This window comes from Pinus tabuliformis, chromosome Q, assembly GCF_031772625.1.
Source record: "Pinus tabuliformis cultivar Carrire ecotype Pingquan chromosome Q, CPIR1, whole genome shotgun sequence".
In the NCBI taxonomy this organism is placed as follows: Eukaryota; Viridiplantae; Streptophyta; class Pinopsida; order Pinales; family Pinaceae; genus Pinus; species Pinus tabuliformis.
In genome coordinates this window covers 1,177,897,420-1,177,914,430 of record NC_142296.1, presented here as the reverse complement: position 1 = coordinate 1,177,914,430, position 17,011 = coordinate 1,177,897,420, and the positions used below count along the sequence as shown (strand labels likewise).

Here is a 17,011-nt window from a genome sequence, read left to right as displayed (position 1 = left end):
TGTTTGCCCCCAGTCGCTTTTGGCTCCTTCTTATTCTTCTCTTTCTTCTTCTTTTCCTTCTTCTCCTTAGGAACTTGGTTTTTATCTTTACCAGCCCCATCAAGCGAAGAGGAAGGAGGAGAGGAAGAATTAGAGGAAGTAGAAGGCTGGTGGGTAACTCTGGACTGGTCTAACTGCTGATTCGACTGTTCAGGAATAGTGGTGTTCTGAACGACATTGGTTGAGAAGAGCCAGACCAGCAAGCCAATTGTCAGTCCTGGAAGCGAAAATGTGGCCATATGGGGCGCACCAACATCTCCCCAAGAGGAGAAGGGACTAGGATTTCCACCAAGGGGAATTCCTTGGTTGGTAGGCTCCATTTTCTCAACCTAAAGATCAACGCAGGAAAAAGGGTATGAGTATTCCGTTTAAAGTAAATTTTAACGACGCTTGGACACAACTTGCTTTTTCAATTTTAAAGAGTCGAGAAAAAGCAAAAGATGACTCTAGTCGCCTTCGATGTTTTAACGAGCCCGAAGTGACAAATGCTCGGATGGACTTTTTCCGTTATAGAGTCTGAAAAAGGCCAAAAGGAACTGCTCTGGAGTTCTAGGTAGAGGGTGTGCCAAACTTTTCGCAAAACCGCAGAATACTTTTTAGGGTACGGGCGGTCAATCTTCCCGAATGCTGTGTTCAGTGCATTGCGATCAGTAGGGTGGCCGACACGGCTTCCTATGGATAAAGGTTTTATGCCTATAGGGGTCTCCCAATATATACTCGATGGTACGTGGGAGCACAATCCGTACTGGCGCTTATCGTCTCTCAGGAGGAATCACCCAACCATCAGCGAGATTGATCCAGGTGGATATTGGTGGCCACCCGCTAATTCCACTTGGATCCCCTCTAGTGCTTCTTACAGTTTTTATCAGTTTCCTTAATTATAGCATAGTTTACTATTTTTAGCAGTTTTTCAGGTCCTAAACTTCCGGAGCCGTTTTGAGGCCCTAAACGACGTTTTTTGGGAAATCCACCGCCAGCGATTTTTTTGATAAAAATCATCTTTTCCGTCGTAGTCCTCGGAGAGATCTTTCCAACGGGCTATCATGCACGTCAAACGGAGATAGTATGACCAATTTGCGACCCCGGGAAGTTGATGTACCAACTTACCCAAAAACGGGGCCCACAATTTGGCGTTTCATCTTCTAGGGTTAGGTTTTGGAATGTGAAGGGTTTTCCATTGTTTCTCAACAATAAATAGGCCCTCGAGCCTCATTGTAACACAGTTCAAAACAGTTCAGAGGCATGTAGCCACCACATCTCTTCTCAGAGATAAGCTACCATCGCCCTAGCTGGTTCATTTCCATTTCTGTTTGTAAGCATATTTCAGTATTTTACAGTAATGAATTGAGGTATTATTTCCGCTGCATATCTGTCTTTATGGTTATCTCTGTATTTTATTGCGTTCCTGTTTAAATCCAGATCAGTGGTATCAGAGCACTCTGCTTTTTCTCTGTTTTTCTTTGCATGTCCCCAACGAGGTCAGGATATAAGGAGTTAGGGCTTGAACTGGTCGAACCTTTGCAAGACCAGCCTCGCAAATCTCGACGTCCTCCCATGGCGGATGAGAAGAAAGACGAGGGGGCAGGAGATCCTATCAAAATCTTGCTCGAAGAAGCGCTCGAGCGGCAAAGGAACGCGATGATGGATAGCTTTGCGCAGATCCTTCAGCGGCTACCCAGAGGCGACGCATCGGCTTCCAACAACTACTCTAGAAACGCCACACCGTTTAAGGTACAAGTTAATTTTGAAATCCCCATCTTCGAGGGTCAAATAGACGCAGATGTCGTAGATAAGTGGTTAAATCTGCTAGAGGGTTATTTTTCTGTTCATGAATTTTCAAGTGGGGAAAATATTGTTTTCGCTCTTCTCAAAGCAGCCCCCCACGTCAAGGACTGGTGGGAAACCTATTGCGAGCAGAAGGATGAAAGTACAGGCTCACTATTTTCAACCGCACCCACTTGGAATGACTTCCGGGATGCCATCAAGGAGCAGTACTACCCCGTCGAAAGCTATGAGGACAAATACATCAAATGGACCACACTGCGGCAAGGACGAGACCAAGATGTGCCAGAGTTCACAAACATTTTTCATACCCTTCGCACACAGTTGGGTATCAAAGATTCTGAGCTGCATCTGGTACTCAAATACCGCGGCTGCCTACACAGATACATCCAGGAAGAGATGGAGTTCTTGAACATCTCCTCACTCGGCACAGCATACCGATACGCTGTCAAAATCGAGCAAAAGTTCAAACAGAAGAAGCGAGACTTTGGATCTGCAAATCCAAAGCCCAAAGGACAAAGCCAAGGCGGGGTGACCCAAGACAACCCGTCGAAGCTACAAGAAAAGAACAACACCACGAAGCCGAAGAAGGACACAGGAAAGTGGTGTGAGTTCCACAAGAGTCCCACTCATAACACAAGTGAGTGTCGGACCAAGCAGTCGCTGGTGGCCGAGTTGAAGGCTTCCGAATCAGATGCATGTTCCGACTCTGAGTCAGAACCCGACAAGGGGAATGAAAAAGGGAAGCAGATTATTGATGCGGATCCCAGCGCCACTGTTTCTACTGCCAAGATCCAGAAAAATGAGCCCGAAGATCCAGAGGAGGGGGAACGTCTTTTCCACTCACAGATGTGGGTGAAGGGTTCGCCGCTGCAATTCATTGTCGACAGTGGCAGCCAAAAGAACCTCATTTCAGCAGAGGTCGTGAAGCGTTTGGGCCTACCAACTACACCACACCCACAGCCGTACAGTATCGGTTGGCTTCACGAAGGACGAGATCTCAAAGTTCGCCAGCAGTGCCGCCTTCCCTATAGCATCAAGCCCTTCACAGACGAGGTATTGTGTGATGTTACACCTCTGGATGTTTGTGATGTACTATTAGGCCAGCCATACTTGTGGAGGCGACATGCTGTGTATGAGTCAAGGCCTCGCGCTGTCATCATTTCTTTGGATAATTCATTATACAGGATACCGGAGGTAGCCCCACCTACCGCCACCTCTTTGATCACTGCTAAGAAAGGCAGCAAGCTCATCTCACAGACTAGGAAATTTATTTTCTGTCTGGTTCGTTCCCAATGTAAGGGGAAGATCGTTGCTACATCCATGACCCCCGCAAAGGGTTCCTCCACACAGCAGCAGCAACAGAGGGATACAGTCATGACAGAACACAGGAACAACTTCTCGTTACCTGGAGGGGTACCACACAAGTTTCAGGTGGGCGACAAAGTTTGGTTACATCTGCAGAGGGAGCGCCTTACCAGAACCCATCAGAAACTCACACCACTTCGACATGGTCCTTACACCCTTACCAAAGCTATGGGAGACAATGCATTTGAGCTCAGCATTCCCCCATTCCTTGGCCTGCACCCAGTGTTCAATGTCAACCGCCTTGGGCCATACTTTCCACCATTACTAGACACGATCGACATTGCAGAACAACTCACACCCACAGAGTTAAATCCAGCTTGCATGGAACAAGTTGCAACTGATCGGATCATGGACACACAGATCAAGCACACTTGCCAGCAGAATATCCAACTGTATCAAGTTGTCAAAGCAGGACAACTCCTTCACCAGGGCAAGTGGCTCACCAGGGACCAAGTGCAGCAGAAGTTCCCTCATCTCATGGAGGAACTCAACGCAATGGGGACCATTGCTTCCTAAGGGGGGAGGAATGATCCAGGTGGATATTGGTGGCCACCCGCTAATTCCACTTGGATCCCCTCTAGTTCTTCTTACAGTTTTTATCAGTTTCCTTAATTATAGCACAGTTTACTATTTTTAGCAGTTTTTCAGGTCCTAAACTTCCGGAGCCGTTTTGAGGCCCTAAACGACGTTTTTTGGGAAATCCACCGCCATCGATTTTTTTGATAAAAATCATCTTTTCCGTCGTAGTCCTCGGAGAGATCTTTCCAACGGGCTATCATGCACGTCAAACGGAGATAGTATGACCAATTCGCGACCCCGGGAAGTTGATGTACCAACTTACCCAAAAACGGGGCCCACAATTTGGCGTTTCATCTTCTAGGGTTAGGTTTTGGAATGTGAAGGGTTTTCCATTGTTTCTCAACAATAAATAGGCCCTCGAGCCTCATTGTAACATTGTTCAAAACAGTTCAGAGGCATGTAGCCACCACATCTCTTCTCAGAGATAAGCTACCATCGCCCTAGCTGGTTCATTTCCATTTCTGTTTGTAAGCATATTTCAGTATTTTACAGTAATGAATTGAGGTATTATTTCCGCTGGATATCTGTCTTTATGGTTATCTCTGTATTTTATTGCGTTCCTGTTTAAATCCAGATCAGAGATCGACAGTCACCAGGTTTTACGACGCCGGAACACGTCTCTAGCCTAGACCTCTATGTTGTGCGTTAAGTTACAAAGCGTTGTTAAGTTCATTCAATTTATTTTAGGTTGATCTTTTTAGAAGTTTTCCTTTTTGGATCACCACGAGATGTATATACAATTTCCTAAATGCAGTCTAAAGATGATAAGCAAGCATTTATCTCTTTTCAACAATGAAAATCCTAGCTACAAGGGGAAACGAAAGACACAATCTTTTCTCAAAGAGCATAGAGCACACTGTAAATGCACTTTTCCTAAATCAAACCATACAAACTATCAATATGCAAATGCACAAATGCATGTATTTGTTTTCACTTTCTTAATATTGATGCCTAAAAAGAAAGCTGTTGTACAAAATTTGAATTTGATTTCAAGTGAAAACACAAACAAGTTTCTTTTTGCAATCAAAAAGACGATTACGACACTTTATGATTTTGAAGTAAACACTTGTTTCGACACTAGAAATTCACAAATTCAAACCAAAGGACAAAAGTAAAAGCGCAATCAACTGTCAACAACAAACAAACTTACTCCTAAGATCAAAACGACACTTACGACAGGTCTAGATCTAAGGGCGACAGTATGACTAGTTTACTTTTGTAATGGGAAACTGCAAATGATGTAACAAATACACAAAAAAAATTACAGTTTCTTTATACAACTAAGGCGGAATTAAGGCAGAGAAAAGGGGTTTTCAGATAGGTACACACACTGATAACAGGCTGCAAAAAACAGAGATAAAACTGAGCAAAAGGAAGCAGGGAACCACAGCTGCACAAGGCAAAGGCTGATCAGCGCACCCCCAGCACAGAGAAACTGAACTTCAGCACAGGTAGCCCTCTCGGGACCTGCGTTGAAATGCAGAACCTCTTCACAGAGCTTGCGCTGAAGCAGAAACGAAAATTGTCTCTGGGTTCTGGGTCACGGTTTGCAGTTTAATCTACAGTTTTTGGTCGGATAAAAGCTATCAATTAGGTACAATTAGGAGGATGATTTAAAGGAGGACTAAGATCTATCACAAAGGGTTGTTAGAGCACTTGTGGATCAGCTGTTCAGATCATAAAAACATGCCCAGTGAATGGACTAGAGTAATAGATCTCTACTTTGCATTTGAAAATGGCAAATGCATTTCGATTCAGCACTCCTGAGTTTATGAGAAGAACAACAATAGAAACACAAATAAACTAACTAGATACGATCCCCAGTGGAGTCGCCAATTTGTTGTTGGGAAAAGTGTCCATTCAGAATGCCCCTATCCCACTCTAAGGTGTGATAGTGCCTTAGCAACAAACGAGGAAAACTACTTGAGTATTTCTTCTTTATGAAATGTAAATGAGGAGGAAGGATGTAACTAACCTGTGTCTTCCGCTAGTTTGTTGATCCAATCGCTCCTCTCTTCAATAGATCCCAGCTCCCTGCTCTCTTACCGGCCCAGCTTCACTGAATTCCTGCAAGATCACAAGAGAGAGAAACTACATGAAGATATAGATATACATTCATAAAAAGCTCAAGATCAGATTAAGCTAAACATGCAAATATAACAAAACATCATTGATATACAACATGTAGGAGAAACTCAAATAGTTTATTGATAGAATAAGAAAGTCCAAGAGGAGATACAACCAAGTGAGTTTCGATCCAGCATCTACCTCCCAGCAAAGGAATCCCTTCCTCTCCTCCAACAAAGCATAAATCACCCAATGTACTAATCTCAATCTCAAACCAACAACAATTCTCTGCAAAGTACAAAATTCCAGCCTCCGGATCTCTGGGATGAGGGATCCATATATAGATGTAAGCAGAGAGGACGAGTCAGCTTATGTTTTGACTTGTGGCTTCTCTTTGTCAGTTCTTGCTTCCACTTGGAGACTGAGAACCTCTTACTCATCACTTGGTCGAATTCAGTGAGGCAAGTGTCATTGGAGAAGATTCTGGAAGCTTCCATGGTCTCTCCACCTCGTTGAATGACTCTGCCACTTGTCATTTCCCGCTCAGCGCACCTGGGTAGTGTATCCAAGTGCGTTGCAACGCACCTAGCCAGTGCATTTGGGTGCTTTGCAACGCAGGCAGCTAGTGGAGCTTCTGAATTGATCCTGATTTGACTAGTTCTGAGTGGTTTTTGGTGGAGAACTTCTGGGAGAAGCTGTCATTGGTTGACCTTGTTCCTTTAGGAGCTGTAACAACATCTTTAGGGACTTTGGATCCCTTGGATTATGGAAATTTTATGCTTATAGCTGTAAGGCACAAAAATGTCTATAACACTTGTGCTCTTTGTTCCCACTGTTTGATTCTGAACTGTGGTTGCTGCTGACCACAGAATTTTGGATTTCTGATTTGTGTCTCAGGCTTATCTGCAATAGTGATTCTATCAAACATCTTCTCAATCTTGTGGTGCAAATGATCTGAGGAAGAAACTTCCTCCTTCATGGTCACTTTCTTCTCGATCTTGGTTCTAGCTCTCTTAGCTAGCGGATTTTCCTCCACGCTCACTGCAATTTTCTGCATATCCTCCAATGTGGCCGGGTCTCTTTCTCTCAATTGATATGCCATGTTGGGATCAAAGCCATTAGGAAATTTAATAAAGGCTAGCCCCATTAGTGGCTTTATATCAGCTGGAATTGCATTATAAACAATATTGAATCTAACACAGTAATCTTGGACACTTTCACCAAAATGCCTCTTTATGTTTTCATATTCGGAAAGAATTTGAAGAGGATTTTTCTTCACCTCCCAACGATCCAGAAATTGTCTTTGAAGAACCACCAATGTATTAATACTCCCAGCTGGTAATGCTCTAAACCACTTTCTCCCTTCACCTCCAAAAGTTTGTACAAATAATCTCATGGTCACATTTTCTTCATCTATCTCATGAAGGTCAAAGAAATCGGTCATCTTATCCACATGCTATTGTGTTGTGATATCTTGGGTAACATCAAACAATGGAATTTCGCTTTGGTAATCAGCAGGCATAGCATCCAAGTTTTGTGGCAAAACGAGAGGTGCATATCAGGCAGCCATTGCTCTAGATGGATTTGAAACTGGCCTTGGGGATGTAGGAGGAGTCGGAAAAATGATAGTAAATGATGTAATGGGTGTATGAGGTGTAGAAGGAGGGTAGGAAATATGAGATGTTTGAGGTGTTGAAGGGGTTGATGGGGGAGAAGAGACAGGGGGTCTCTAATCAGATATGGTAGGTTGCACGGGAATGGTGGGGATAAAAGGATTTTTAGTAGGAATTTCTGAACCAGATACAACAGTAGATGAACCAAGAGTTGAAAATGTAGATTCTAAGAACTCGGGAATGTTTGAAGCCATAATGGAAGTTTGAAAATTCAAGATATAATCATCAATTGATCTATTAGCCTTTTCAGTTTCAAGATCTTTGACAAACTCCAAATTTAGAACACTAGAACCAACTGCACTTTCAGATTTAGCTTCAAACAGCGATAGATCAAAATGTTCATCAAACTCAAGATCTTCAAGGTATTCAAAAAAAATTGGACATGAATGAGATTTGAAAACGAGAATCACAAAACTTTCTTGTTAGAGAATTCTTGGGATGAGATTTGAGTTTTCATACATGGGAGGAGGATCAGGATCAGGATTGGCCCTTGTGTATCATCTGGAAGCTAGTGTGTTGAATTATTCCCAAAAATCAAATGGAAGTTATCAATTTGTCAGCCTATAAAATTCTAAACTCATCATCCAAAATCTAGAATTGCTTTAAGATACTCGGGTAATAGTTTTAGTTCAAATGTTCATCTTATAAACTAAACTGGAGATTAATTGAAGCAGCATTCATCTACTTATGCACTTGTAAAGCAAGAGCAGTTTGAAGGCTACCTGGCTAACTTCAGGCTCCGTCTGTAGTCTACAAAGCAAACAACAATAAAAAAACAAACTTTTATTCCCCAGTATATTCGCCAACATGTTATGGCCTAAATCTACCTCAAGCTGAGAAAGGCAAGTCTGGGGTAACATCTAACCACGCTTAACCTGGTAGCTAGCCTTACCAGGTCGGGAGAGGGCTCTCTCCTTGTCAATATCAGGAAAATATGGCAAATAAAGCTTGAGATGACTAATGTAAAGACTGATTTTAGGCTAGGTATATGCTCAGAGGGGTTTGATTGAGTTTTATGTTGGTTTGCTAGATCAAAAGTAAAAGGCAATTTTGGGTTTAGGGAATGGACTCAGTCTTGCAGAGGTTTCTGTGGGGCGAGGTAGGAAAATGCTTTAGTACTTTGAATTAAGTGAAATGGAGAGTCTTAAGATTGGTGAGGAGTTGGAGAGGGCATGGAAGTGTCATGAGTCCTCTTCAAATAATAGAAAATATGTAAAGCTAAACAAACCCTAGGTAGAGCATTGCAACATCAATGATTTCTACCTTTATCCTTGATTCATTTAGTTAAGCAGAAAAGAGAGAGATGATGGCACACATAAACACATGTAAAATTGAATCACGAAGGAGAAACAATACTAAATCACCTTGTCACAAGAATCCCACAAAATACTGCAAACCCTGGTTTATTTCCTTGCCAAACTACAGAGATGAATGTACAATAATGCTCAAATCATTCACAAGAGTCCAACCTTTACAAATGACTAAAAAAACACATGATATAGACCTCCAAACCACCTATGCTATCCATCAGGGGTCGAATCCATGAGAAGAGGGGTGTTTTCAACCATATCTAAACTAGGAACACAAAAATAGGCAGTGGAACAGCTTGCCTCTAAAACCTAGGAAACTGATTCATTCAACTTCAAACCACCTATAACTGATGTATCTACCTTATCAAGTCAATTTTTATCATTTTTTACATCATAATACATCAATTCACATCAATTTACATCATGAGTTTGACCATAAAGGAGAAAAAGTCAAACTAGAACAAAATGAGGCGAAAAACAGAGTTTTTGAGCAAAATTGGCACTTTTTCATCCTGTGCATAGCACCACTTTTCCTGTGTGTAGTTCTTTTCTCCAGTTGAATTTGGAGGCCTTCCCCTTCACCAAATTTGATCCAAATTGGCTTGTTGGAAAGGTTTGTCTATCTACTTACTAGGAAAAATGGATTTTTTGAATTTGGTGTCCATTTGCCCCTCCAAAAATCAGTTCTCCCAACATTTCTTCCTATCTGGCCAAAAAGTGGCAGAGAGGGCATTTTTGAGGTGTTTTTGGCCCTTTAGGTGACCCGACACTTGTCAAAATTTCCTAGTAATTTAAGGGCATGCATAATTTTTCATAAGGAATCCAAAAATGCAAATTTTTCCTCCAGAGGAGGTCCCTATCAAAAGCGAGTGCTAGGTGGCGCTATGCACCTATTGAAAAAACTTGTTTTTTCCTTGAAAATTCAAAATTGCCAAAAAGTTTGCCAAATTTCTTGAAATTGGCATGAGTGATTTGCATCAAGTACTATGTTGGGCCAATTAAGCTTCAACCAAGATCTTGAGCTTATCTTGCTCTTTCTTGCTCCTCAAGGTCTTCCTTAACTTGGCTTTTAGGGACCGTATCCTAGTTTTGCAAATCTTGTTCCATGCCAAATAGTGATAAGCCATGTGCCGCAACATCTTTTTCTCCTTATTTGCTTTCTCAAGCAACTTCTCCAAGTGCATATTTGCCCTCTCTAGCCAAGATTCCTAGTCAACATCAATTTCTTGCTCAAGCAGTGCCAATTTGACTTTCCTCCTTCTTGTTGCTTGCTTGTTTTCCCTTATGGTTTGTAACTCCATAATTGTCTATTTATCCTCCAACTGCTTGTTCCGCAGCTCAAGGTAATTAATGATCCACTTAGCCCTTTCAAGGTTAAGGGATAATGCATGGATGTCAGCTTCTTGTTCTTTGATGATCTTCTTGAGTCTTGAGCTTTGGGAGCCCAAATCAATATCCTCCTCCTAAATCAAAATAAAATCTCTCTCCTGTCCTTTAGAAGACCCTTCATCATGCAATGATTGTTTCCTTTTATCTTGTACCTGCTTTGATGAAGAAGAAGGCAAATCCCCTTTCACCCTGGATGAAGATAGCATTTGCCTATGGTCTAATGAAGGAAACGAGACCCCTTCCACCCTAGGTGGAGATAGTACTCATTTGGCAGCTACAAATAATCTCCTTGTGCCTTTTTCATAAGTGACAAATACTGACACACATGTAGTTTGAGTCTCATGAACCTCTTGCTAATTTGAAGGCCCTCCTACCTCTTGAAATACTAATGGGGTCACTTGAGGGGTTTTGAAAACCTCATGTGAAATGAAAGTATTCCATGAAATATTCAACAAACTCAGCTGATGCAAAACAACAATCTTGATCAATGAAAAGTGATAAATGTTGTTGAACTATTGATGAAGAGGTTTTCTTTGCACCAATGTAGCCATTTTCTCAATATTTCTGCATATGAAATATGGGAGGTTCATCATCCTCACTCTAGTGAAATGCATCAATAATCTAACATGATAAGAATACAAACGAGAAAATCTCGTTCCTTCTGTTGTTTTATGAATTTTGATGATGATGTTATGATGTTAATGGATTCCGCATATTAATGTTTCTCATGAATGAAGATGAATGTTTAAGGCGTAGTTCATAAAGTAACTTAACAATGGAACAAGTTAACTACTTAGTCGGTGCCGCACCCCGGCCAATTAACGAAAAAGGAATTAGGGGCATGACAGAAAGTGTCACAGTGGAGTAGGTAGGTGGGATTATATAAAAATTCAAAGACATGTTCAAGAGTCAGACCACGTGTTTAACAATGTTGCGAGCCTATTTCACAAAAGAAATTCATTTCTTTTTTATCCACAAATAAATAATAACAAGCCTATTTCACAAAAGCACATCGCCACTTGGTTCTTTTTTATCCACTAATAAATAATAACAAGCCTATTCAGAAAAGCACATCGCCACTTGGTTTGATTGACAGTAACAATATCAATCTCTTTCACCCCATTTAAATTCACTTTATTTATCTATTACCATATCATATTAGCATTGCATGACAAAATAAATGAATTTTCACATTATTAATTGGTAAATAGTAACTAAATTTTGAATAATTGAATTCTATGGTGTTTGTGAATCCATCAATTAAATAATTTAAGGTGTATTTTTTGAAACATTTTTTTATATTTTTTTTTTTTATCTTATTAAGTAAGTTGCATAAGGTTTTTCTCTAATGTATATTTTTTGAAACATTTTATTCATATTATTTTGCTTTTTTATCTTATTAAGTAAGTTGTGTAGGGTTTTCCTTTGCTCTTGTAATAGAAATATAATTCATGATGTATCCACAATACATACAACATATAAGATAAAAGAGTCTATGCAACCTAAAATTCTAATAAAAGCTTTATAATTTTTAAAAGATCAATCAAAATCAAAACATTTTCACTGTAGGGGTGGGTGAGAAGGGTCTCTTTCATAACTCGACCATGATGGAGAAGTGGGTATTAAGTGGGCAACAATATTTGTGTAGCCATAGGGTATTTAATACACTTTAAGAATATATGGACACAGTACCCTAGAGTTAAATTTGTCTTTCATAACTAGACCATGATAGAGAAGTGGGTATTAGGTGGACATCAATGTACCTAGGAGTTAAATTTGACGGGTGCCTTTATCCCTTAGGGATTTTTTTGATGACAGTTTTTATTTTTAAATTGCCCTTTACATGACTTTTAATATTTATTTTTGCTCGACACAGTTACTTGAAACCTACTCTATTTTAGTATGAAATTAATCACAATCACTTGAACTAAATCAAACTTCTCAAACACCTATCATCCATGTCACTTATTACTTAATAAAATACACTACAAACCACAAAATTGAGATTTCTAATTAAAGAATAGAGTTTTATACCACTTTTTAGTATTGCCTATAAATCTAACATCATACAAATACTTTGTTACTCATTAGAAAATATATACATAATGTTAAAATCGAAATGAATATATAAATCTTTGCAATTGGTACAGGGAAAAATTTAAAGGAACTTACCTTGAGTTCCCTCTTTTGCAAGTTGTGCAATATCATATATACAAAGATTTTTTCACATTTTTTATGAGGTCTAATAAAAAATAGTATAGTCAATGTAGTCCTTCCTACTCCACCTAGCTCGAACTCTTCCACTTCGTTTGTGTAATGATATATTTTTTCAAAATATCGTACTTTCTCATCCAATCCAATGAGAATATTCGGCCACATCCAACTATGACTTTTTAATTTTTTCAACACATTCAACAACTTTCTCCATCAACTCCTCTTTGTCCTTAGAAATTCACAAAAGGTAATATACAAAATCATAAGATAAGAAATAAATAGAAGTGAAAATTAAGTAGCATTTACCTATCATATCTTATATCCCATGTAAATGAGAGGGGGAGTTCGAGTTCTCACTTGTTAAATGCCTCTGATATCTGCAGCTTTGGAAAGAGATTTTCTCTTCTCTTCGACAGTAGTGGAGGCATAACATTGTTCACGATCATGTGCTTTCTCGTGTAAAGCTTGAGCATAAACTCCTTTGTTTTGCTCATATGTCCACCGAAGATCGATCACCCTTTGGAGACCTCGAAGGAGAGCCCTGCCCTGGGGAGATCCATCATCATTCTCTGTTATTGCATGGCTCACGATCTCCAGTTTAGTAACCTAACTTCCACTAAGAGCCCTTGGAGAATTATTTCAAATCTTTGGCGGGAATCCAAAGCAGAAAGTGGCCTCAATTCTTGCAATTTTTTCATCCATGAGGACAAGTACTGCCAACCTGGTGTATATAAATTATTTTAGAGGTGGGTACTACCAGCCTAGTAAAAATAAATTATTTTATATATATATATATATATCAAATTTGAAACGAGGGATTTTTCCATAAGCCCTTCATTATGACATTTCTGTAAATTTTTTACAAGTTATGGTTGATGTGTTCATTTGGAAATAAATTGTATTTTATCGCTAAAAAACCCAAAAACGTGTAAACCGGCATCAAATTTAACAACAGAATATACCAGATGGCACACCCACTCATACATGCCCATGACATCACCTAAACTTTTATTAGGATAACCAAGACAATTTTTAACAACCCATCACAAACATAATTAATCATTAAGTGATAAACTTAATGTAAAGTGTATAGGCATATATTACCTTTCTTTTTCAGATATTCCATTCCAATTACTTCGTCTATACAAATAATCCATACCCAAAAATTAAGCTTTCTGTTTATATAGAAACGTACAAAAATCACAACTTATTTTAAACTTTCTTCCATCATTTTATGTGTAGTAAATAAAAAACCATTTTTTAAATATAAACTTAATATTTATATTACATAAACATCGACGCCTGCTTATCGATAAGTAGGTCGAGGTCATTTAGTGAGTTTACCGAGCATCATTTCTCTATTAATAGGGCTAACATAATATCATTAATTCGCAGAAGTTTGTGTTAGAGGTGGAATGTTTATAAAGTAGAATGATAATTGTTAAATTTTATTATAGATATAACCATTATTGTAAAATTGTATTTAATATAAAATTCTTAATTTTCAAAAGTTTATGGGTAAATGGTGGAACGTTAATAAATACATAAGGTTATAATAAAATGTTATATTTTTAAGAGTGAATTTTTAATTCTATTTATATATTTGTGCTGATTTAGAATTAGAGTGATTAATAAAAATTGATCTAGATTAAATATTGAGTATATAGAAAGATTTTTACTAAAATGAATAAAAACTATAACCAATCAGATTAAAATATTGAGTATATATGAAAATTTCCTCACTAAAATAATAAAAACTATAACAAATCAAATTAAAATATTAAATATCTATGAAAATTTCCTCATTAAAATAATGAAAACTACAACAAATCAAATTAAAGTTCATTGATATAATATGGTTTTATATAGTCACAATTTCAAAGAAATTTATACCATTATAAATTTCATTCAAATAACAAACATTCTAAAAAATTTATATCACTACAATTTCCATTCAAAGAACAAAATTCCATTAAAAATGACACAATCATAGAAATTCTCATTTCAAAACAAACATATTTTATACCAAATATCCATTCACCTTGCCTATTTGAATATAAAAATGAACATAAACATTTAACAATGAATACCCATTTACTTTAACTATTTTACTATAAAAATGAACATAAGCATTCGTAAATGAATTTGGACATTTGCATGTAATAGTGTTCTTAAATTATGATCTTTCTTTTTAGTATACATTTTTTTAGTCCCTGCCAACAGGGACTATTAGTAATCAATTTTCGGTGATAGCATTAGTCTCTTTTACATATAACCTAAAGTTTTTAGCTTTCACGCTCCTCTTATTTCTTAAATAACCTATCAGATTTGATATCAAGATTTCCATGGCCAATAAGATGTTTGATCATCTTATTTGGCCTCTCCCCGAGGCAGCTGAAGCATCATCTTATTTGGCCTCTCCCTGAGGCAGCTGAATCATAGTGGTTATATTATGCATTCAAAGAGGTTATATTATGCATGCATTGGACTTATTTAATTGAATTTTGTTTCAGTAATGGAAGTAATGCTAACATTGATCTGTAAACATTAAATGTTTGTTTATTTCAGATGCTTCAGATGTTTGTAACAGTCTACAAAGGGCACTGCACATGGCTCAACACACTAGGGGACTTTGTGCATGCCATGGTGTGGTGTCTAAAATAACGAGATCGACTATCATTGGCTGGTGGTAGTATAGGAAGGAGGAGAGAGCAGGGACTGGGTATTCTTTACCCGCAAGATTGGATGAAAAAATTTTGTCAGGCCATTTGTTGCGTTTGTGTTTGGAGCACCAGAAGCTTTCCTAGTCATCCTGTGAAAAATACAATATTTACAAGGTTATTTACCACGAATAATTGTAGAACATCTGGTTTTGTTTGAGGATATAATGTAAGGATGCAATAGTTCTCCTAATCTTAAGTTTTGGTTGCATGCAAGATTCAAATACATACGAGATGGCATTAATAGTAGAACCCCTTCTGAGACTTTGAGAAAGGGTTAATTTTCTCCTGAAGGAGTTTCATGAACATCCAACGTTGCAACAGATTCTACAAATTATTGGGACACTTCTTGGCATCTCTCTTAATTCTCCATTAATGAAAGTTATTTTCTTCGTCCAAGGAAGCAAATCACGACTTTATTTCTTATCTCTTTAGAATACACTTTCGATAATTTCATTTTCAGATTGTACTTTAATTTTGACATACATGCAACATACTTTATGCAGACCCTCATTAGTGTGTAATTTTTACTCCATAAATCACAACTATATGAGGAAATTGCTTCAAGAATGGTTTCTTTGAAAGGTATTCAAAGTTCTTATTTGGTGAAAGTCAATCTGGTCAATCAGTTCAGGTTAGGAGAACAAAACCAATATGCTTTAGCTAATTCAAATCTAATAAATATGGTGTTTCCTAGTACGAGTCATTTTATTTCCAGTCCAGAAAGAATAGCTTCTCAAAAAGAATGAGGTAATTATGAGGGGAAACATAAAAAATTTTCTCTCAGCTGTTAAATGTAGAACATATGGATTTTTCGAAGCCTTTGACCAGACAAATTCTTTTATCTTGCAAATTGATTTCTGGAAATGCATTTATGTGCAGCCAAAGCATTTGAGCATTCCAATAGTGTTTGTCATCCAGGCACATACTAATTTTCTTTAAATACTCTGAAACCAAATCCTTCGAAAGAAGGGGAAGTACTACTTGCAATTAATTTCAATCTGGCCAAGAGTTGGAGGTCTTTGCATCTTGGATACAATATCTTCTGAGATGTCTTGAAGAGTCAAAATAGTTGTTTCATCTTCCCTTAGACTGATACATTTGTTGATGTTTTTAGTTCTATGTTTTAGAGGAAAGAAGAAATAAAAGAAATGTTCTCAAAACTGAGTGAAGACCAGTAATCGCATGTGGGCTAGGTTTCTTACTTATAGAAACTAGCTAAACTTACTAAGGCATGAAGAGATAATGGGGGCTAAGAGAAAAAAAAAATCGACTAAAATGCTAAAAGAATCGCATGTCCAGGTAGAGAAAATTAGTTCCCTTCTGGGTAAAGAAATGGTATTCCTTTGTTGAGAAGAAAGTGTACACTTTTCACCAAGAGAATGGTTTTAATGGATAGAATGTGTACCTATCTATGCAAAATGAATACTACAGTATTTAATTCGCTATTATCAAAGGAAAAAAGCTAAAAAAACTAAGACTATAATGTGACTAAACTGGAAACCAACACTACACTATGGCTAACCTAGAGATCAAAACCACACTGTGAGCCAACAGGATGCTCCTACCTTTTCCCAGCTTGTAGGTCAATTTCATTTTGGCGATGAGGTAGTATCTATCAAAATTACTATAGCGTATTAGCGCTCTCTTCCAATATATATATCCGTTGAATGGTCTCCAAATGCCACAGTTTCATACCTACTTCTGCATAAACTGGTTAAGCAAGAGATATGGTTTCTTCTTATGAAGTTTTAATCTCTTCTAGCTGGAGATGGAGAAACATCAATTGCAAATGCAATTTTATACTACTTTACATATTTTAGTTTCAAAATAAATTTGGGCATTTGCTTATACGTGTTGAGCAATGTTC

General features: G+C 38.1%; 1 pseudogene; it reads right to left on the bottom strand.

Moving 5' to 3' along the window:
* The window catches only part of LOC149223893 (transcription elongation factor TFIIS pseudogene), a 75,276-nt pseudogene extending 68,384 nt beyond the window's left edge, over positions 1 to 6,892 (bottom strand).
* Positions 6,893 to 17,011: the final 10,119 nt, after the last annotated feature.